General features: G+C 38.4%; 1 long non-coding RNA gene across 1 annotated transcript in view; it reads right to left on the reverse strand.

The window, feature by feature from the left end:
* LOC138984737 (uncharacterized) overlaps positions 1–24,215 on the reverse strand; it is a 336,274-nt gene that overhangs the window by 173,781 nt on the left and 138,278 nt on the right. The window contains exon 4 of the long non-coding RNA XR_011462021.1: positions 3,627–3,695. This is a non-coding gene — a long non-coding RNA (uncharacterized lncRNA). The remainder of the gene's footprint in view (positions 1–3,626; positions 3,696–24,215) is intronic.

Below are 24,215 nucleotides of genomic sequence, written 5' to 3' on the forward strand. Positions count from 1 at the left end.
TGGAAAATCCCATGGACGGAGGACCCTGGTAGGCTGCAGTCCATGGGGTCGAGAAGAGTCGGACACGACTGAGCAACTTCACTTTCACTTTTCACTTTCATGCATTGGAGAAGGAAATGGCAACCCACTCCAGTGTTCTTGCCTAGAGAATCCCAGGGACGGGGAAGCCTGGTGGGGTGCCATTTATGGGGTTGCACAGAGTCGGACACGACTGAAGCGACTTAGCAGCAGTAACAGTAAAGATTAAAGAATAAATTTAGAAAAGAAATGGGCAGAAATCATAGTAAGAAACATTTAAAATTCTACTAAAATACATATATTATATATTGATACATTTTTCTGTATTATATATATTATTCCTGGTTGGTTGGTTGGTTGTCTTGTACACAGGGTTATTGTTACCATCTTTCTAAATTCCATATATATGTGTTAGTATACTGTATTGGTGTTTTTCTTTCTGGCTTACTTCACTCTGTATAATAGGCTCCAGTTTCATCCACCTCATTAGGACTGATTTAAATGTATTCTTTTTAATGGCTGAGTAATACTCCATTGTGTATATGTACCACAGCTTTCTTATCCATTCATCTGCTGATGGACATCTAGGTTGCTTCCATGTCCTGGCTATTATAAATAGTGCTGCGATGAACAATGGAATGGGGTGGTTGGTTGGTTTAGTCGCTAAGTCATGTCCAACTTTTGTGACCCCATGGACAGTAGCCTGCCAGGCTCCTCTGTCCATAGGATTCTCCAGGCAAGAATACTGGAGTGGGTTGCCATTTACTTCTCTAGGGGATCTTTCCCACCCAGGGATGGAACCCGAGACTTCCTGCATTGTAGGCAGATTCTTTACTGTCTTGGTCTGAAATGCCTACAATAGCTGGCAGCTATACAAAATTGGCAGCTATAAATTCAGTCAATAAATTTATCCATCTCATTAAGACAGGCTGGGATCTGGGACCTGGGACCCTTGATAGCAGTGCATGTACCTGGACAAAAGTCTCTTTGAACAACAAAATACAAAGAAACCATAGGGACTGAAAATAACTATATAACATGCAGAGTTGGGGCAAATGATGAACAACAAGGTACAAAAAGGCAAAAGCCCAACTGCCTCTTCTGAGCTACTGGGAGCAAAAGGAAGGTAGTATGCATGGTCCATGCAGAAGGCACCTCCAAAGAGGGGGCAGAAGACACAAGCCACCCCTCTGGCCCAACCCACCATTTTGCCCCTATCCTCACCTCACTTAAGGGACCAACTCACCCCTTCTGGGGAGTGACCAAGGGAATCTGTTACTTGTTCTTGCTCCCTTATGCTGGAGTACCAATAAAACCTTGCCTGAATTCCTTACTTGTCCTCTTATCAATTTCTACTAATTAAAGAGTCCAGGGATCCAGGCTGGTAACATCACCATCAGGGAAATAACAGACAACCTGGTCTAATGCTTTGCCAAAAAAAAATCACCGTGCCTCATATTTAAGAAAGCATTTGCACCAAAAAATGTATTTAAGCAACATTCATTAATTCAATGGGCACTTGTTGAGCCAGGGCACAATTTAAGGTGGTAGGAATACAGCGAAGGTCAACACAAGCGTGATTCTCAACCCCATGGAATCTGTACTCCAGTGGGAAAGGGACCAGACAGTAAACAAATAAGGTCATTACAATATAATTTTCTCCATATCAATAAATGTCTTAAATATAAACAATGATGTAATCTTTTATGGCAATTACCTGGCAGCTGCTTTAGACCAGGTGCTTAGGAATAGCCGTTCTGAAGAGGTGACCGTCTGCATGCTGCCTCAGATGGTGAGACTAACCCTGTCTATGGTACTGCCTTAGTCCACTGGTCTAATGAAAAATCAAAAGAGAAAACAATACTAATTTGGCCTTACTTGAACACTCTACATTAAAAATAAGTCATCAGGGCTTCCCTGGGGGCTCAGTGGTAAAGAATCTACCTGCCAATGCAGGAGACACGGGTTTGATCCCTGATCCAGGAAGATTCCATATTTTGTGGAGCAATTAAGCCTGTGTACTGCAATTATTGAGCCTGTGCTCAAGAGTCCGAGAGTCACAACTACTGAACCCACAGGCCACAACTACTGAAGCCCATGCACCCTAAAGCCTGTGCTATTCAAGAAGAGAAGCCACCAAAATGAGAAGCCTCTGCATTGCATTGCAACTGGAGAGTAGCCCCTGCTCACAACTAGAGAAAAACCAGCTCAGGAAAATGGGTTTTTGCTGAGTGAAAACAAAGTGAGCAAAACAAAGTCCTACCACAGCCAAAAAATAAAATAAATAAAATTATATATATAATGTAATTTATATATAAATTATATATTTATGTATAATATAATATGTATTATTATATATAATAGAATTTATAATATATGTTAATGTATTTATATAATATAATTATATATATTATATAATTAATGAGTCATCACAACTTTTCCCCAATCATTCAGAAATAGTCATTTTTAATTACTTCCAATCCAGGTCAAGCTTATTAACCATTCTTTTTTATCCTTTCCTTTTGAAAACTGAGACACTAACCCCTCTCTAGAATTCTGGAAATTCTCCCACACTCCATGACTTCTCAAACACTATTACTAACAACCACAGTTCTTTAATCAGGGTCATGAAATAGAAGCTGCCTATAACTTTAGATCTGGGCTCTTATAAAAGCCCCTGCACTTTTCTCCAGATTTCTCTTGGACTTTAATTCTTTATTATTGTGTTTTTGTCTGTCCTTCTCGCTTAAAGATCATTCTTAATGAGGAAAAAAATGAAATCAAAGCAAAATCAAAGCCCTTTAAGAAATAAGCTTTCATTTGTTCTTTTCTATGAGTTTTTTTTTTTAATCTTTTGAGGCAAATTTGCTTTCTCTTCAACTCTGATTATTTGCATAAATAGATCATTCCTTGTCAGATCACTGTTTATTATGATCACTCACACACACATGTACACTCCAAACCAATTTCAAAGATAGAAAATTCATCAAAGAGAGAAGCCAATATAGCTAAAGTTTTATTCACTCCAGTGGCCTTGTATGACTTTTCCCTAATTACAACAAAATGCCTGGTGGGCACAATATGCCTCCAGAAATATTTTTATTCTTTTTTTTTTTTTTTTTTTGAGCATGAGTTTTGTTAGCTGAAACAAAGCACTATGATCTTTCTGTGTCTCTCTGGAGCTTTCTTTCTTTCTGACTTGATACTTCATTAAGATAAAAGGTGAACAGATTTTCCCTCATCTCTCCTTCTTACAAAAGTTCATAAGATGTACCCAAAGGGCAATATATTTGGCCTTAGGGAAGTGGTTGGGCCTCAAGCACTTGGACCCTTTCTTGCTGGTTTTCTCTGGGTCATTGCAGATGAATGCCAGAGTATAAGAAAGGCATAAAAAAATTCACATGAAAATAGGCTTTTTAAAAATTGAGCTAAAATTAATTGACAGGACCATCTGAATATAAAGCTGTATCTTTCTCATGGTCTCTCAACGGGAAGAAAGAATTTCAGCAGAAAGAACAATAGGGCCACCCATCCTACCTCAGAGAATTTATCCCCCCAAATCAGCTATGAATGTACAGACCAAAGACTTATCTTTATATTTGACTTACTGGCCAGTTTACCAGTCACCAAGGTTCATGTTCTCTTCTCTCTCTCTTTAATACAAGTAATCTTCAGGGCTGTAAAATATCCAGATGAGAAAAAGATATCTCTAAGACTTTTGATTCATGATCAAAAGCTGGCAGATGAAACGGCACAAAATTTTACTTAGAAGTGAACAAAAATTTAATACAAACCTCAAATAAAAATAGATAACACCATTTATTAACATCTTTTATCTGGGAATGTCTTATCAAATAGAATTGCTACGTAGTATTTTTAGCTTGATTTCATTGGGAAACATGTTTCTTTTTTTCAAAATTTTCTCTCATAAAAATGGTTTCTCCCTCTATTTTTCATCCTTTTTTCCTTCTTTTCTTTCTTTCATTTTGGTTTTCCTTGTAAGGCAACCTAACCTACACTGGTCAGGCACCACACAAAAGCAAAGGGTCACTAGTTAATCGAACTTGAGAGCCCTGACACCTTTCATCTCCTAATAAACCTAATTTATTCTCCCTAATCCAGATTTTTGCATTTCAGGTAAGAGTATATAAATGTCAAAGTTATGGTCTTCAAGGAAAAAGAAACATTTCCAAATTTAAAAATTATTAGAAGTTTGAAGGAAAAAATAAATGACTGGGATGAGAAAAGATATCACAAAAATATTAATTCAGAAAACACTCAGAAGATTAGTGTCTACCCAATGCCCATTTCGGAGATGGCAATGGCACCCCACTCCTGTACTCTTGCTTGGAGAATCCCAGGGCCGGGGGAGCCTGGTGGGCTATCGTCTATGGGGTCACACAGAGTCGGACACAACAGAAGTGACTTAGCGGCAGCAGCAGCAACACTCATTTTACATAAAGCAACGTGCTTTGTTCAGAGGTATAGAATTAGCCTTTAAATTATATTACAAGGCATTTAAATAGTCCTAAAATGACATAAACATAGGCTTTTCCCCCCATTTTTGTGAAAAAGTCATTAAAATTACACTTTATTTTCAAAATTGTTGCAGTTGCAGGGCAATTTGGGGACCATTGTTATATTTTGGATGGTCTTCCCCTGTGGTTCAGTTGGTAAAGAATCTACCTGCAATGTAGGAGACCTGAGTTCGATCCCTGAGTTAGGAAGATCCCCTGGAGAAAGAAATAACCCTCCAGAGTAAGACAGGCCTTATTCCAGTCCCAGCTATCTGAGCAGGGCTGATTTAACCCCTAAGCACAATAGGTTTAGTGCCTAGAGCCCACAGTGCTTTTAGGAGTCCACAAAAAATGTGTTAATTTCTTTTAAAATAAAGGGTAAAAGGAAGATAATGAGTCAAGCCTGGGTTATTTTCATATTTATGTCAATCCATTCATAAAATTTTAAGTATTTTTGATAGGAAAAAGACCCGTGAAAGCAGAAGTGCACAGGGCCCATGAAAGTCATGATGTGGGCCATAACAGAGTGGTCTTGGATGAGTAATTTTAGTCCCTCTGAGTATTGGTTTCGTGATCTGTAAAATGAAGACAGTAATGGAACTTATGTCACTGATGAGGAATATATATATTCTCCAATATCTGTTTCCTTTTTATTCTCAGTAATAGGGAGGATAACACTTCTCTAACTTCGTGGAGTTACTCCTGACTGTGTGGCTTGCTGTGGCTAATAAAATGTGAGCAGCTCTGACATGCACTACTTCCAGAAAGAAGCACTTAATGGCTTATGATTGGCCTTCCACCTCTCTCTCTTCCCCAGCCTTGGTGGCCATCATCATCTTAGTCACTCAGTCATGTTCAGCTCTTTGTGACCCCATGGAGTATTTGTAGCCTGCTGGGCTCCTCTGCCCATGGGGATTCTCCAGGCAAGAATACTGGAGTCGGTTGCCCCGCCCTCCTCCAGGGGATCTTCCCAACCCAGGGACTGAACCCAGGTCTCCTGCATTGTAGGCAGCTTCTTTGCCATCTGAGCCACCAGGGAAGCCCTTGGTGGCCATAGTAGGATGCAATGATATGCAAATGTGATATGATTGAAGCAGACTGGAGTTCTGAGCTGAAACAAAGGACAGCTGCTCTACAGAGTTATCTTGGGCCTCCAGTTTATTTCTTACATAAGCAAGAAATAAACATTTAATTGCTAAATCATTGGGACTTGGGGGTTATTTATTACTGGAGCACAATACAGATGAACCTAGTTGGTACAATAGGGATATAGTGATGACTAGATAAGATTATACAATTAAAAGCTCTTATATTATCATTGTCAGGTGGTACCTAATAATAAGGTGCAAAATAATAATAAGTAAGTACTTTGAACATAGAGTTCAATAAATAGCTCCTTCATTATTGTTGTTATTGTTTTTGCTTAAGTCCTGCTGCCCTCCCTTCCATGTCACAGGGTGCTCTTAATCCCACTCTGATTTCCATTGTCAGGGAATTTATTACTATTGCAGAAATGTCTCCTCTTAGGTACAGAATATTGTCAAATGGTATATTTAAGTAAGTGTGGCTTTGCTCCAATGTAGCCTGCCAAACGCCAGTTGGAATCATCACCCTCTATTCATGAGCTGGGGTAGGTCCCCCCTCTCTCTCTCTGTCCTGGCTATATTTCTCTTGCCACTCCATCTGCCTCTGAGTTTTGTACCTTTATTCCTTGCCTTGTGAAAATGAAATGTTTCCTCCCTTACTTTTTGACAAAGAGTAACTGCCAAGTAGAATCTAAGTTGAAAAGTATATATTAGGCACAAAAGAAGATTCCATGACATTTCTTGCAGGAGCCCAAGAGTTTTAAGTATTTTTTCTACACACTGTCATATGGGGTATGGATGCTCATTATAAGAGAGATGGGGATGGTGTCAAAAAAGAGAGAAGGCAAGAGGAAGGAATTTAAAGTGGGATAGAGAAATTACATTTTTTCTACTTCAGTCCCTTTGTTAGGCACTGTCTAGATATTATCTTATTGTTGTTGTTCAGTCGATAAGTTATGTCTGACTCTTTTGTGACCTCAAGGACTGTAGCCCACCAGGTTCCTTTGTCCATGGGATTTTTCCAGGCAAATATACTGGAGTGAGTTGCCATTTCCTTCTCCAGGGGATCTTCCTGACCCAGGGATCGAACCTGCATTGGCAGGCAGATTCTTTACACTGAGCTACCAAGAAAGCCCCATACATTATCTACTTCTGAATAAAGGACTTTGAGGAACAACTCTAGACAGTTCCTCAGAACAACTGGTTAGATCTCTAAGTATCATACAACTCAAGCAAAGAAATGGGAAAAAGCCATTTGTCAGCAGGGTCAAAGCACATGTGCCACACGAGGATGTGGAGAAACTGGAGCCCTTGTGCATTGCTGCTGGGGATGCAAAATGGGACAGCTACTGTGGAAAACAGTGTGGAAGGTCTCCCCAAAATTTAATAGTAAATCACCATACGACCCAGCAATTCTACCTTCGGGTATATACTAAAAGAACCGAAAGCGGGGACTCTAACAGATCTTTGTACACCAATGTTTATCGCAGCATTATTCATCATAACCAAAAGGTTGAAACAACCCAAATTCTCACAGACAGATGAATGGGTAAGCAAAATGTGGCGCACGCATATTACTCAGCCCTTGAAAGGAAGGAAATTATGGTACGTGCTGCAACATATAGCATTGAAGACATTATCCTAAGTGAAATAAATAAGCCAGTCACAAAAAATAACTATCGTATGATGCCACCCAAATGAGACACCTAGAATGATCAAATTCATAGAGATCTTGGTGGTTGCCAGGGGCCAGTGGGAGGAAGGAATGAGGAGTTATTAATGGGTGTAGAGTTTAGTTTTATAGGATAAACAAGTCTGGGAGATGGACATTGGTAGTAGCAGCCTGGCAAGGTGAGTGCACCTGCTACCACCAGACTGTACCCTTCAAGATTGTTTTAAATGGTAAATTGTATGTTGTGTACACTTTCCCACAGTGTTTAACAAGACAAGAAGTCCACATGCCTCAGGCGATGCACCCTGAGCTCTACAAGAAGGATCTGCCTGTGGGAGATCTGTGCTCTTTCCCTCTGATCTGATGGGAGCGGCAGTCACCAGGAAAGGATGAAGATGTGCATGACACCAGTTAAAGCATGACACCAGAGCAGCCAGGCAACTCAGTTGAACATATTTTGACATTTAATTTAACTGCAATTTCCCAAGCATGTGATGCTTTCTTCCTTCAGGGAGAACAGACAGATTTCATTGCCTTGACTGTTCTGTCCAGTAGAGTCTGTGAGTTCTTTCCAGTATCCCTTCAGAAAGGAGATATGGGTGGTAGCGTTTCATTTCTCCTTGTCTTCATTGCCTCGCCAATAAATGCTGCTTCCTTTCCAGAGCGCCTCTGTTGCACATGTCACGCTTTTTCCAGTCCCCTCTCCTTTTATTAATTTTTCTGCTTGAGTCATATGGAGAGACGCGATGGTGCAGGCACAGTTTCCTGTTTGCCACTGCCAGAATTAAGCGCAGCTCTGAAACTCAGGGAATTGATCTTAGACCAGTAAAACTGGTTAAAGTCTAGGGGGAAGTCTGAAATGCTCAATAAGAAATGTTATGTGACCAAACTGTAGCCTGTTAAAACCAGGAAATAACTTAGGCCATGTTGGCAAATGTACCACATGTTAGTCTGTCACCCAGCATTAAAAATCTCACAAGGTTGTTCACTGCAGCACTGGCTGTATTGAGGGGAGGGACGTGTGATCAAAAAAGTATAAATCAATGAGAGAACTATTAAATATGTTATGGAACATCCAAAAGAAGCTATGGGGCTTCTCAGATGGTTCAGTTCAACTCAGCTACTCGGTCGTGTCCAACTCTTTGCAATCCCATGGACTGCAGCATGCCAGGCCTCCCTGTCCATCACCAACTCCCGGAGCTTGCGCAAACTCATGTCCATCAAGTCAGTGATGCCATCCAACCATATGATCCTCTGTTGTCCCCTTCTCCTCCTGCCTTCAATCTTTCCCAGCATCAAGGGTCTTTTCCAATGAGTCAGTTCTTCACATCAGGTGGCCAAAGTATTGGAGTTTCAGCTTTAGCATCAGTCCTTCCAATGAATACCCAGGACTGTTCTCCTTTAGGATGGACTGCTTGGATCTCCTTGCAGTCCAAGGGACTCTCAAGAGTCTTCTCCAACACCACAGTTCAAAAGCATCAATTCTTTGGTGCTCAGACTTCTTCACAGTCCAACTCTCACATCCATACATGACCACAGGAAGAACTATAGCCTTGACTAGACGAACCTTTGTTGGCAAAGGAATGTCTCTGCTTTTGAATATGCTATCTAGGTTGGTTATAACTTTCCTTCCAAGGAGTAAGCGTCTTTTAATTTCATGGCTACAGTCACCATCTGTAGTGATTTTGGAGCCCAGAAAAATAAAGTCTGACACTGTTTCCACTGTTTCCCCATCTATTTCCCATGAAGTGATGGGACCAGATGCCATGATCTTCATTTTCTGAATGTTGAGCTGTAAGCCAACTTTTTCACTCTCCACTTTCACTTTCATCAAAAGGCTTTTTAGTGCCTCTTCACTTTCTGCCATAAGGGTGGCGTCATCTGCATATCTGAGGTGATTGATGTTTCTCCCAGCAATCTTGATTCCAGCTTGTGTTTCTTCCAGTCCAGCGTTTCTCATGATGTACACTGCATATAAGTTAAATAAATAGGGTGACAATATACAGCCTTGACGAATTTCTTTTCCTATTTGGAACCAGTCTGTTGTTCCATGTCCAGTTCTAACTGTTGCTTCCTGACCTGCATACAAATTTCTCAAGAGGCAGATCAGGTGGTCTGGAATTCCCATCTCTTTCAGAATTTTCCACAGTTGATTGTGATCCACACAGTCAAAGGCTTTGGCATAGTCAATAAAGCAGAAATAGATGTTTTTCTGGAACTCTCTTGCTTTTTCCATGATCCAGCGGATGTTGGCAATTTGATCTCTGGTTCATCTGCCTTTTCTAAAACCAGCTTGAACATCAGGAAGTTCACGGTTCATGTATTGCTGAAGCCTGGCTTGGAGAATTTTGAGCATTACTTTACTAGCGTGTGAGATGAGTGCAATCATGCAGTAGTTTGAGTATTCTTTGGCATTGCCTTTCTTTGGGATTGGAATGAAAACTGACCTTTTCCAGTCCTGTGGCCACTGCTGAGTTTTCCAAATTTGCTGGCACATTGAGTGCAGCACTTTCACAACATCATCTTTCAGGATTTGGAATAGCTCAATTGGAATTCCATCACCTCCACTAGCTTTGTTCGTAGTGATGCCTTCTAAGGCCCACTTGACTTCACATTCCAGGATGTCTGGCTCTAGGTGAGTGATCACACCATCGTGATTATCTGGCTCGTGAGGATCTTTTTTGTACAGTTCTTCTGTATATTCTTGCCATCTCTTCTTAATATGTTTGCTTCTGTTAGGTCCATACCATTTCTGTCCTTTATCGAGCCCATATTTGCATGAAATGTTCCTTTGGTATCTCTGATTTTCTTGAAGAGATCCCTAGTCTTTCCTATTCTGTTGTTTTCCTCTATTTCTTTGCATTGATCGCTGAAGAAGGCTTTCTTATCTCTTCTTGCTATTCTTTGGAACTCTGCATTAAACTGATCTATAGGTTCAATGCAAATCCAATGAAAATTCCAGCAGATTATTTTGTGGAAATTGAAAAATATTTTCTAAAATTGATATACAAATACAAAGGTTCTTGAATAACTTAACCAACTTTGAAAAGTGAAGAACAAACTGGAAGAATACCTGATTTCAAGACTTACTGTAAAGCTACAGTAATCAAGAGAGTACGGTATTGGTGTAAAGACAGGCAAATGGATCAGTGGAATAGAACAGAAAGTCTAGAAATAGAGTTACAAATACATAAACAACTGATTTGCAACAAAAATGCATAGACAATTTAGTGAATAAAGGATAGTTTTTTCCAATATATTATGATAAGATTGGATATGCATAAGAAGAGGTAAAAGAAAAACTTTGTTCCATATTTGACACAATATACAAAAACTAACTCAAATGGATCATAGATATAAATGTAAAACTGAACACTAGGCAACTTCTGAAGAAAACATAGAAGCAAATCTTCATGACTTTAGATTAGGCAAATAACTATTAGATATGACATCAAAAAACATTATCTACTAAAAAAATTGATAAACTGGAACTAATGAAAATTAAAAACTTCTGTTCTTCAAATGACACTGTTAAAAGAATTAAAAATAAGACCCAGAGTGGGAATAAGATTTTTCAAATCATATATCTGATAAGACTTATACACAGAATTTTAAAGAACTCTCAAAACTAAGAAAATAAGCAAACTTTTAAATCGGCAAAATACTTGAATAGACACTTCATCAAGATAATGATAAATAAGCACATACAAAGATGTTTAACATCATTAGTTATTACTGAAATACAAACTAAAACAAAAATGAAATATCACTACATACATTTTGGAATGGCTAAATTTAAAAAGCTTAATAATATCAAGTGGTGGCAAAGATAGGAAATAATACCAATGCTGGTAGGAATGTAAAATGGTAAAACCACACTAGAAAATAGTTCGGCAATTTCTTAAAAGTTAAGTATACACTTTGCATATGATATAGCCATTTTAGTTCTAAGTATTTTCCCAAAGAAATTAAACATCTGTTCATAGAAAAACTTGCAAAAAAAATTTTATATCAGCTTAAGTTACAATTATCAAAAACCATTAATAGAAATGACCAAGAGATCCATCAACAGGTAAGTGGATTAACATTTATAGTATGTTCATAAAAAGATGTACTACTCAGTAACATATAGAACAATATGGATGAATCTCAAAATAATTATGCTGAGTGAAATAGGCAAAACAAGGGGAAAAGCACAGGCTGTATGATTCTACTTATAATGGAATTATAAATCTCAAGTGATAGAAATCAACCAATGACTACCTGGGAATGGGGGCCAAAAAAAGTCACAAGAAAACTCCCATGATATTCATTATCTTGATTGGGGTCATAGTTTCATTGCTGTGTACACACACACACACACACACATGTATAGAATTTTCATATCATTACATACATAAAATTTATCAAACTGCATATTTTAAATATGTGAGGATTACTGCATGTCAATTATACTTCAAAGAGTAACAACAACCAACATTTTTGTTTTCTGACAAGCCTTTGGGTTGATAAACTAGCAATGGCCTACTTGATCTAGGGTATACTCAAATGTGACAGCTCAGATCAGTGCCATGGGCTCTCTTATCCTCCAGCAGTCTGCCCCAAGCTTATTCTCAAGGCGATCTCACATCATTGGTTGTGATTTTTGTAAAGAAGCTCTGCTCATATGTTGCTATCGTAATACTCATTCACTCCAATTTTCAATTTGTTGGATCTGGTTGGGTAAACACTGTAGCTTCCAATCAGGCTGCCTGAAAGTCTAGGCCACCATCTCAATAAAATTCCATAAAAGATACCAGAAACTGTTTCACAGATGGCATAGATAAGATGGAGAAAGTGGAAGGCTTTTACTATCCCTAACTTCTATGAATCAAACTTTACCTTGGGCATTAGATTTCAGCTTAAAGATGAAACCTCTGAGGCAGTTTAAATTTCAATCCAAATCAAGAAAAACTTTTTTGTGTATCCAAGATTACATACTAAACACCAAAAGTCATTTCACAATGTTTAAGAATGTATGATTTTAAAAATTTATTAGAACAGTTTGATCTAGTGAAGGTCAATCAATAGCATTATCTACCTGCTTATACCTATTTAAATGACTTGTGTTCCTAAAGTTCATATGTAAGTTAACAATATAGAAATCAGATAGCATTTTTTTCATAGAAATGATTCAACAAATGCTTCCAAGGGTCTAATAAAGCCCACTTAACACACAATGGCTAAAATATAGTACAAAGAATAAAAGAGCACTTCCCTGCAGTTTTTTAAAAAAATTAAACGTTTCTGAATATAACATCTGACAAATTCCAATTCAGTAATCCATTAGAATTCTCTTCCTACACGACCTCTGAAAATGGAAGAGCAATATAAAGATTTATTCACCAACAGATACAAACTATGTCACTTGCTTTAGAAGGCAGAATCAACTATAGACACATTTGGTTTTAAATAACAAGTTGTTTTCATCTTTCTACACATATAAAGGATATTCAACCTGTTCATTTAAAAAATCACAGGAATATTTCCAAATGTAATATATAGTTCAGAATTTCTATACTAAAACTGAAAATAAAAATTACGCATAAATTTAAGTCCTCGGCTCAAAATCTTCTAATGATATTCACAGTAGAAGTCAAAGTCATTAAAATGGCCTATAACATTCCACATGATCTTCCCTCATCCCCTTATCTCTGAGGCTTTGTCCGCTTCATCTTTCCCCACCTCTCTTACTGTGTGCCAACTGACCTTGATCTCCTTCCTTTCTCCGCAGTAGGATAAGCGCATTGCTAATTCATGGCCTTCCCTCTTGTTGTTCCTTCTAATCGGAGCTCTCCTCCCCTAGATATCTACACGGCTCCCTCAGTCCTCCAAGGTTTTGCCCAAATGTCATTTTTCATCTGGGGCTTTCACTTATCCCATGGGACAGAGCAAGCCCTATCCCTCCTCCTGCCTCTACCCTCACTCTCATCATTCTTGCCCACTTAATTTTTCCCCATGTAACTTTTCACTTTAAACACACTATGCAACTCACTTATTTTCTGTTTGACATCTCACTACCACCAGCACTAACATGTCAACTCCATGATAACAGTGATTTCATATCTTCTGGTCTTTCTGCAGGACCCAACACCTCCATGTTTCAGAACTCTGCATAAACAACTTTTCTAACTTATTTCATGATCTATACACCCATTTCTTTCACAGGCATGTTTTTTATTGGACTGTCTCCTTCAAGTCTTCCACATAAAGGGAACAGATTGTCTTCTCTTTGGCAAAAGATTTATCTGGAAATAACTAATGAGCTATCAGAATCACAGATGGAAAATTCATTGTTGTAACAGCCTTTCATATAATTCTTGGTTTTCAAATCATTCTTGAAAAATTCATGTTTTCCATATCCCTATACAGTGGCATCAGAGAAGGCAATGGCACCCCACTCCAGTACTCTTGCCTGGAAAACCCCATGGATGAAGGAGCCCGGTAGGCTGCAGTCCATGGGATCGCTGAGGGTCGGACACGACTGAGCGACTTCACTTTCACTTTTCACTTTCATGCATTGGAGAAGGAAATGGCAACCCACTCCAGTGTTCTTGCCTGGAGAATCCCAGGGATGGGGGAGCCTGGTGGGCAGCTGTCTATGGGGTCGCACAGAGTCAGACACGACTGAAGTGACTTAGCAGCATATAGTGGCATAAATTTGGTTGAAGCTGTTCTCTGATCAATACTGATTTGAATTATACAATTGTGTCATGGTTTAGCACCCTGTAGAATTAATATGCCATCAAAAGAGTATCTGTTCATAGATAGCATGTATTATATTACTTAAAATCTAAAATCACATCTATTATATGTAAAAAGATTCAGTTCAATGATTTCTTGCCATTCAATTTCATTGAATTAAAATTTTACTACTTCCTAAAATCTGCTTTTTTTCAATTAGTCTGGATAAAAACCAACCCCAATCACTGTCATGAATAAATCTGCACCAGAGCTTCCAGGGACTTTTTTTAGTAGAGCAACTCTGCTATTTGTTGGTGTGATTTCTGTAATGCCGCTCTGTTCATATGTTGCTATCTAAAACTCATTCACTCCAATTTTCAATTCATTGGATCTGGTTGGGTAAACACTATAGCCTCCAATCAGGCAGCTAATGGTTCCAAATCAAGAAATAGTTTTGCAAGGCATATAAAATCTGAGGTGGGATACAAATTCAAAAACCTTAGCATGGAAGCTAAAGGACATATATTGTATTCTGTCTATACTGTCATACGAATCATTCACATTTTATGGTTTGGATATTTAATGTCAGTCCTCCACACTCTTTTCAAGTGTGCATCACTCAGAAAACAAAGATGAGTTAAATACATTCTGAAGTGCTCTTCTTCATAGGGCTCTTATGAGTTTTGAAATCTAGAATACATATATCACTTAATCTTTTCCAGCTAAATAAACATATTGTAAATAACAGTCTACCTTTAATAATCACTGATGATACATTAAAAATATATTGAAAACATACTTTTGTAGGAATATATAAAATCCATGGAAATAGAAATCACACTGAATGTGTACCATGTACTCAGCCTCATATGTAATAAAAATATGGATCTATAATAATAAAAAAAGAACTCCCTGCAAACAAAAGCTCAAGACCAGATGTCTTCACTGAGGAATTCTACCAAATATACAAAGAAGAATTTATATCTATCCTCCTTGAACTCTTCCAAAAGACTGAAGAGGAGGGAACACTCCCAAAGTCACTCTATTAAGCCACCATGACTCTAACGCCAACATCAGACAAAGACACTACCAAAAAAGAAAATTACAGGAATATTTTTGCTGAATATAGATGCAAATCATTGATAAAATAATAGTAAATCAAATTCAACAACACGTGAAAAAGATCATACAGCTTGATCAAGTTGGATTCATCCTATGGTCACAAGGATGGTTCAACACAGGCAAATCAATCAAAGTGATACACTAAACAAAAGAAAAGAGAAAAATCACATGATCATCTCAATAGATGCAGGAAAAAATTTAATAAAATTCAACATCAACTCATGATAAAAACTCTCTCCAAAGTGGGTATAGAGGGGACATACTTCAACATAATAAAAACCACTTATGATAAACTACAGAAAACATAATAATCAATGGTGAAAAACTGAACGCCCTCCCACTGAATTCTAGAAAAAGACCACTTCTATACAACATAATATTGTAAGTCCTGGCCACAACAATCACACAAGAAAAAGAAATAAAAGGTATCCAAATGGGAAAGGAAGAGATAAAATTGCCATTATATGGAGATGACATGATACTCTATGTAAAAAAACCTATAGAATTCACACAAAAACTACTAGAACTGATCAACAAATTCGGCAAGATATCAGGATATAAGATTAATACACAGAGATTTGTTGCTTTTCTTTACACTAACAATGAAATATCAGAAGGGAAAAGTAAAAAAAAAATCCTATTTAAAATCTCAACAAGAAAAAAAAAACTTAGGAATAAACCTAACCAAGGAGGTAAAAGACTTATGCACAAGAACTATAAAACACTGATAAAGGAGACTAAATATGATTCAAAGAAATGAAAAGACATGCTCTTGGATTGGTAGAATTCATATCATTAACATGGCTAAATTACCCAAAGCAATCTACAGATTAAATATGATTGCTATCAAATTACCCATGACATTTTTCACAGACCTAGAAAAATAATCCTAAAATTTATATGGAACCACAAAGTACCTAGAATTATCAAAGCAATCCTAAGGAAAAAGAATAAAGCAGAAGTTATAACCCTCCCAGACTTCAGACAATACTACAAAGCTGCAGTAATCAAAACAGCATGGTCTTGGTACAAAAACAGACACACAAATTGAACAGAACAGAGAGAGCCCAGAAATAAACCTGCAAACCTACAGTCAATTAACCTTCAGCAAAGGAAACAAGAACATACAATGGAGAAAAAACTGTGTCTTTAGGAAGTGATGTTGGAAACGTTGAACAGCACTTGTAAATCAATGAAGTTAGAACACTCCCACACAGCAAACACAAAAATAAATTCAATATTCCTTGAAGAGTTACATATAAGACATGACAACATAAAACATGTCCCACAAGACAAAATAGGCAAAACATTCTCAGACATGAATTGTACCAATATTTTCTTAGGTCAATCCCCATAGGGAATACAGATAAAAGCAAAAATAAACAAATGGGACCTAACAAAACTTATAAGCTTTTGCATGATAAAGGAAACCATAAACAAAGCAAAAAGACAACCTACAAACTGGGAGAAAATATTTGCAAATGATGTAACAGACACAGACAATTTCAAAAATATACAAAGAGCACATACGGCTCTATATAAACACACACACACACACACACACACAAAACAACACAATTAAATTAGGGCATAAGACCTAAATAGACATTTGTCCAAAGAAGACATAAAGGTGGCCAATAGATATGTGAAAATATGCTCAATTTTGCTAGAGAAACACAAGTCAAAACTGCAATGAGGTATCACATTACACTGGTCAGAATCAGATCAGATCAGATCAGGTCAGTCGCTCAGTCGTGTCCGACTCTTTGCGACCCCATGAATTGCAACATGCCAGGCCTCCCTGTCCATCACCAACCCCCAGAGTTCACTCAGACTCACGTCCATTGAGTCAGTGATGCCATCCAGCCATCTCATCCTCTGTCGTCCCCTTCTCCTCTTGCCCCCAATCCCTCCCAGCATCAGAGTCTTTTCTAATGAGTCAACTCTTCGCATGAGGTGGCCAAAGTACTGGAGTTTCAGCTTTAGCATCATTCCTTCTAAAGAAATCCCAGAGCTGATCTCCTTCAGAATGGACTGATTGGATCTCCCTGCACTTCAAGGGACTCTCAAGAGTCTTCTCCAACACCACAGTTCAAAAGCATCAATTCTTCGGTGCTCAGCCTTCACAGTCCAACTCTCACATCCATACATGACCACAGGAAAAACCATAGCCTTGACTAGATGAACCTCTGTTGGCAAAGTAATGTCTCTGCTTTTGAATATGCTATCTAGGTTGGTCATAACTTTCCTTCCAAGGAGTAAGCGTCTTTTAATTTCATGGCTGCAGTCACCATCTACAGTGATTTTGGAGCCCAGAAAAATAAAGTCTGACACTGTTTCCACTGTTTGCCCATCTATTTCCCATGAAGTGATGGGACCGGATGCCATGATATTCGTTTTCTGAATGTTGAGCTTCTAACGTAGAGAAACGTTTTCACTCTCCACTTTCACTTTCATCAAGAGGCTCTTTAGTTCTTCTTCCCTTTCTGCCATAAGGGTGGTGTCATCTGCATATCTGAGGTGATTGATATTTCTACCAGCAATCTTGATTCTAGCTTGTGTTTCTTCTAGTCCAGCATTTCTCATGATGTACTCTGCATAGAATTTAAATAAGCAGGGTGACAATATACAGCCTTGACGTACTCCTTTTCCTATTTGGAACCAGTCTGTTGTCCCATGTCCAGTTCTAACTGTTGCTTCCTGACCTGCATACAATTTTCTCAAGAGGCAGATCAGGTGGTCTGGTATTCCCATCTCTTTCAGAATTTTCCACAGTTTATTGTGATCCACACAGTCAAAGGCTTTGGCATAGTCAATAAAGCAGAAATAGATGCTTTTCTGGAACTCTCTTGCTTTTTCCATGATCCAGCGGATGTTGGCAATTTGATCTCTGGTTCCTCTGCATTTTCTAAAACCAGCTTGAACATCAGGAAGTTCACAGTTCACACATTGCTGAAGCCTGGCTTGGAGAATTTTGAGCATTACTTTACTAGCATGTGAGATGAGTGCAATTGTGCAGTAGTTTGAGCATTCTTTGGCATTGCCTTTCTTTGGGATTGGAATGAAAACTGACCTTTTCCAGTCCTGTGGCCACTGCTGAGTTTTCCAAATTTGCTGGCATATTGAGTGCAGCACTTTCACAGCATCATCTTTCTGGATTTGGAATAGCGCAACTGGAATTCTATCACCTCCACTAGCTTTGTTCGTAGTGATGCTTCCTAAGGCCCACTTGACTTCACATTCCAGGATGTCTGGCTCTAGGCCAGTGATCACACCATTGTGATTATCTGGGTCGTGAAGATCTTTTTGTACAGTTCTTCTGTGTATTCTTGCCATCTCTTCTTAATATCTTCTGCTTCTGTTAGGGATAGGCATCATCAAAAAGTCTATATACAATATTATAAAGTAATTAGCCTCAATTAAAATAAATAAATTTATAATAAGGAAAAAAGTCTATAAATAATAAAGGTGTGGAGAAAAGGGAATCTTTCTATACTGTTATAGGAATGAAACTTGGTGCAGCCACAATGAAAAACAGTATGAAGATTTAAAAAAAAAAAAAATAGGGTGAACATATGATCCAGCAATCCTATTCCTGACACATATCTGGAAAATATGAAAAGTTTAATTTGCAAAGACATGATTCCCTAGTACTCACACAATTCTATTTATATTAGCCAAGACATGGAAGCAACCTCAGCGTCTGTCAACAGACAAATGGATAAAGAAGATGGGGTATGGGGTATATATGTTTACATGTATATATATACATATACATACATACACAATGGAATATTACTTGACCATTAAAAGAATGAAATATTGTCATTTGCAGCAACATGGATAGACCTCAAGATTATCATACCAAGTGAAGTAAATTAGATAGAGAATGAAAAGTATTATATGATGTCACTTACATGTGGAATCTAAAAAAGTTACAAATGAATTTATTCACATAACCAAACTAGACTCACAGATACAGCAAACAGCTTTATGTTTAACAAAGGGAAAAGGACAGAAGAGGGATAAATTAGGAGTGTGGGATTAACAGATCAACATCAATATATAAAAAACAGATAAACAGCAAAGATGTACTGTATAGCACAGGAAACTATATTCAATATCTTGTAATAACCTATAATGGAAAAAATATATATGTATATATATATATATACATATGTGTGTATATATATATATATATATATATGCTGAAATATATGTGAAATCCAGTCCAGCATTTTGTGTAAATTTATTCAAAATGCTGGACTGGATGAAGCACAAGTTGGAATCAACATTGCTGGGAGAAATGTCAATAATCTCAGATATGCAGACGATACCACCCTTTTGGCAGAAAGTGAAGAGGAACTGAAGAGCCTGTTGAGGAAAGTGAAAGAGAAGAGTGAAAAAGCTGGCTTAAAACTCAACATTTAAAAAACTAGGATCATGGCAGCCGGTCCCATCACTTCATGGGAAATAGATGGGGAAACAATGGAACAGTGAGAGACTTTATTTTCTTGGACTCCAAAATCACTGCAGATGGTGGTTGCAGCCATGAAATTAAAAGATGCTTACTCCTTGGAAGGAAAGTTATGACCAACCTAGATAGCATATTCAAAAGCAGAGACATTACTTTGCCAACAAAGGTACGTCTAATCAAAGCTATAGTTTTTCCAGTAGTCATGTATGGATGTGAGAGTTGGACCATAAAGAAATCTGAGCACCAAATAATTAATGCTTTTGAACTGTGATGTGGAGAAGACTCTTGAGAGTCCCTTGGGCTGCAAGGAGATCCAACCAGTCCATCCTAAAGGAAATCAGTCTTGAATATTCATTGAAAGGACTGATGCTGAAGCTGAAACTCCAGTGCTTTGGCCACCTGATGCGAAGAACTGACCCATTGGAAAAGACCCTGACACTGGGAAAGATTGAAGGCGGGAGGAGAAGGAGACGACAGAGGATGAGATAGTTGGATGGCATCACTGACTCAAAGGACATGAGTTTGAGCAAGCTCTGATGGATCGGGAAGCCTGGCGTGCATCAGTCTACGGGGTTGCAAAGAGTTGGACACGACTGAACTGAACACACACACACACACACACACATATATATATAAAACAGAGTCACTTTTCTGTATACATGAAACTAACACAATACTCTAAATCAACTATATTTCAATTTAAAAAAATACATGAAAGAGCTAACAAAAATATGCACAAGACAGAGCTGTGCTTAGTTGCTCAGTCATGACTGACTCTTTGCCACCCATGGACTGTAGCCTGCCAGGCTTCTCTGTCGATGGGGACTCTCCAGGCAAGAATAATGGAGTGGGTTGCCATGCCCTCCTCCAGGGGATCTTCCCAACCCAGGGATTGAACCCAGGTCTCCCGTATTGCAGGCAGATTCTTTACAGTCCAAGCCACCACGGAAGCCCAAGAATACTGGAATGGGTAACCTATCCCTACTCCAGGGGAACTTCCCAACCCAGGAATCAAACTGGGGTCTTCAGCATTGCAGGTGGATTCTTTACCAGCTGAGCTATCAGGGAAGCTAACAAGACATAGACCCTGCATCAAGAAATTATAAGAGATATAGAGTATCCTAAGATAAAATATGATTAAATACTATTAAAATAACATTTTGTTGATGATCATAAATACTGAACAAATGATGAAAAGCAGATAGTATAAACTTTTCTATAAGCATCACAATTTCCTTACAAAGATTCGATTCTTCCTAAAAATGTTCCCCTAACTCAGTTTGTGAAAATTTGAAATATATGTTTAACTCTATGAAAGTAATTTACTCATCCTTACAGATAACTAAGAAGAAAACATTTCATCATCCCAAAACGCAGAGGTTCTCTCTCCAATTTTCTTGCAAGTATTTTTACTGCTTTTCTTTGGTAATTAAGAACTCAAAGAGTAGCAGCAAGTTATGTACATATACATGTATCCTTCTCATTTCTCTTCATAGAACAGTTAAGCTTATCCTTTTCTATCTAAAACAAGTTTCAGTTATTAAATAAGCAAGGCACATAATAAAGAGGTTAAGAATATGTTTGATAAATATTTCATCATGGCTTACTGTCATCATAATTTCAAAAAGGATTACTTTTAGCTTTACATTAAAATACAAAATATTGAGGCAAAGTCTCAAGAATTTTAACTCAGATAATACACAAAAAATGAGAAATTTCAGAAAGAGGAAATTAATAAAAATATATAGGACACAGACTGCAAATCTATTTTAACTGAGTATTTTCTATGAAAAGAGACAAAATTCCCAACTCCCTTGATTCAGAATTATAATGAAGTTAGAAGTAGTTGGATAATATTCACCTAAATATTTGTTAATTTATATATTATTTTCAAGTACCAGAATATTTGAAAACTGCCTTTCAAAAAATTTCACATTTATCTGGAGCTGCAGCTGTCTTCTAAAGTTTTTGCTTACTGTTTGAAATTCCCCTTGTCTACTAGCATGTAATATTTGACTAGTTAAAGAATTCCGTAGACAGAGGAGCCTGTTGGGTTGCAGTTCATGGGGTAACACAGAGTCAGACACAACTGAGCAATCATGCATAAATGAAACTATATGTTCTAAGAATTGGCATAAATCAGGAATTTTAGAAACAATCACTTGATTTTCAACATCTTCATGGATATTTATGCTGCAATGGATAGAGTGGTGAATTTTGAGAAAAAATCAAAATTGTAGCATTTGATTGATCAACATCAGAAAACTCTATTATTGTTGACCTGCCATCTAGTGTGCAAATTAAAGGGAAGTTTTAATTTAAACCAAAAATCAGCTATATCTGTGTTCAAATACTTGAACAGCTGTTATGGGGGAGATCGGTTAGTCTCAACTCATGGTTGCAGAGCTACATTTGGACTAAAAGAAGGATGAGGAGAGTAGATTTCAGCCCAAACTAAGCAATAGCTTGAATTAGAACCATCTGGAAATGGAGTATTCCGTCTTATGAGGTAGGCATTCCTGGTCACCTGTGTCTTACAGTTTATTGAGGACGTTATAAATGAGTTTGAGCTCAGATTTTAGGCACCACTTTCTGCCTCTCAGGGCCCCTTCTACCTTATGAAATTCTGGATGATGACCAGCTCAACTCACCATTCATCCAAGCTGGTATTTTACATTTGTTCAATATGAACTGATGTATTTACATTCATACAGGGAATTCCCTGGTAGTTCAGTTGGTAAAGAATCTACCTGCAGTGCAGGAGACCCCGCTTCAATTCCAGGGTCAGGAAGGAGAAGGAAATGGCAATCCACTCCAGTATTCTTGCCTGGAAAATCCCATGGCCAGAGGAGCCTGGCGAGCTACAGTCCATGGGGTCGCAATGGTTGGACATGACTTAGTGACTAAACCACCACCACGTTCATCCAACCTCAGTGTGTAAAGCAGCCTTTCAGTGACACCTAATTGTGTACCAATTTCCATGTGTAAATAATTACCCCTGGGGGTGATGTCTTTGACAAAGCAAACACTGCTGGCAGCAGTTACACAGGTCCACAGCGGGCAGAGATTGTGAGACAAAAGGCCAAAGGCAGTTGAAGTGGTACAGAGGTAAACTATTATCCTGGTAGCGTTTCCAAGGATAGCAATTTTCTTTATTTCTTGTAATAAATTTATAAAGCAATATTTAACAGCATCAATATTCTCTTTCCTATCAGTTTTCAATATGAAGTGTTGAGGTCAATGATGGCTAAGAAAGACATTTTTGTGTGGCTGAGTGACAGCATATTTTGATGCAGCTGTTCCAACAGTGCCATGTTGAGTGATATGAATCAGAATGTAAAAATACTATGAAAAATTACAAACAATGCTTGCAATAATATCCCTATCGATTACCTTAAGAGAGCCTCCCTTCGGCCCTCACCCTAACTTCATCCTCACTTAATCCGTCATCCAACACTGAGTGTCTAGCACCTCACTCAGAGATGGAGTAAAACATGGAGTCAGGCCCAGGGTTGAATGGAGAACAAGGAGTGAATGAAGCTCAAGGGCAGAGCCAGAGATAGAGTACAGGTTGTGGTGTGCTTAGACGATAAGTCATGTCCAACTCTTTGTGACCCCATGGACTACAGTTCTCCAGGCTCCTCTGTCCAGGGGGATTCTCCAGGCAACAATACTGGAATGGGTTGCCATGCCTTTCTCCAGGGGATCTTCCCAACCCAGGGATAGAACCCAGATCTCCCACAATGCAGGCATATTCTTTACTGTCTGATCCACCAGGGAAGCAGTGGGGGTGGAATAAGGAGTAAGTTAGAATGGAGTGAAGATGTCCAGTGCACACATGACTTTATAATTTGTAAAATCTTCAGTTCAGTTCAGTTCAGTCGCTCAGTCACTCAGTCGTGTCCAACTCTTTGTGACCCCATGAGTCACAGCACGCCAGGCCTCCCTGTACATCACCAACTCCTGGAGTTCACTCAGACTCACGTCCATTGAGTTGGTGATGCCATCCAGCCATCTCATCCTCTGTTGTCCCCTTCTCCTCCTGCCTCCAATCCCTCCCAGCATCAGAGTCTTTTCCAATGAGTCAACTCTTCGCATGAGGTGGCCAAAGTACTGGAGTTTCAGCTTTAGCATCATTCCTTCCAAAGAAATCCCAGGGCTGATCTCCTTTTTCAGCGTAGGTCTAGATCCACCCCAACCCATCCACTTAGGGAAGCTTTTACAGGCAGAATTTATTGCTGATGCCTCTGTGAACTCTGAAGTCCCTTCCAGAATGTGCATCACTAGAGGGTGGCTATGACATGACACCCCACTGTCAGATGCCCCGGGGGTGGTATAAACTAGAGAAAAAGTAGCTCAACTATTCCTCTCCCCAGAAATGAACAGGTCTTAACCACTGTGCTATTGGGTAGATTCGCCACTCACAGTGTCAACATTCATAAGCTCCAGACTTTTGGGATCCCTGACACCTCATTATTAAAATAAATAAAAATTAAATGGGATTTGAGAGTCTTAAGTGGTAAAGAATCCACCTGCAATGTAGGAGTCACAGGAGATGCAGGTTTGATCCCTGATTAGGGAAGATCCCCTGGAGAAGGGCA

This window comes from Bos mutus, chromosome 22, assembly GCF_027580195.1.
Source record: "Bos mutus isolate GX-2022 chromosome 22, NWIPB_WYAK_1.1, whole genome shotgun sequence".
Lineage (NCBI taxonomy): Eukaryota > Metazoa > Chordata > Mammalia > Artiodactyla > Bovidae > Bos > Bos mutus.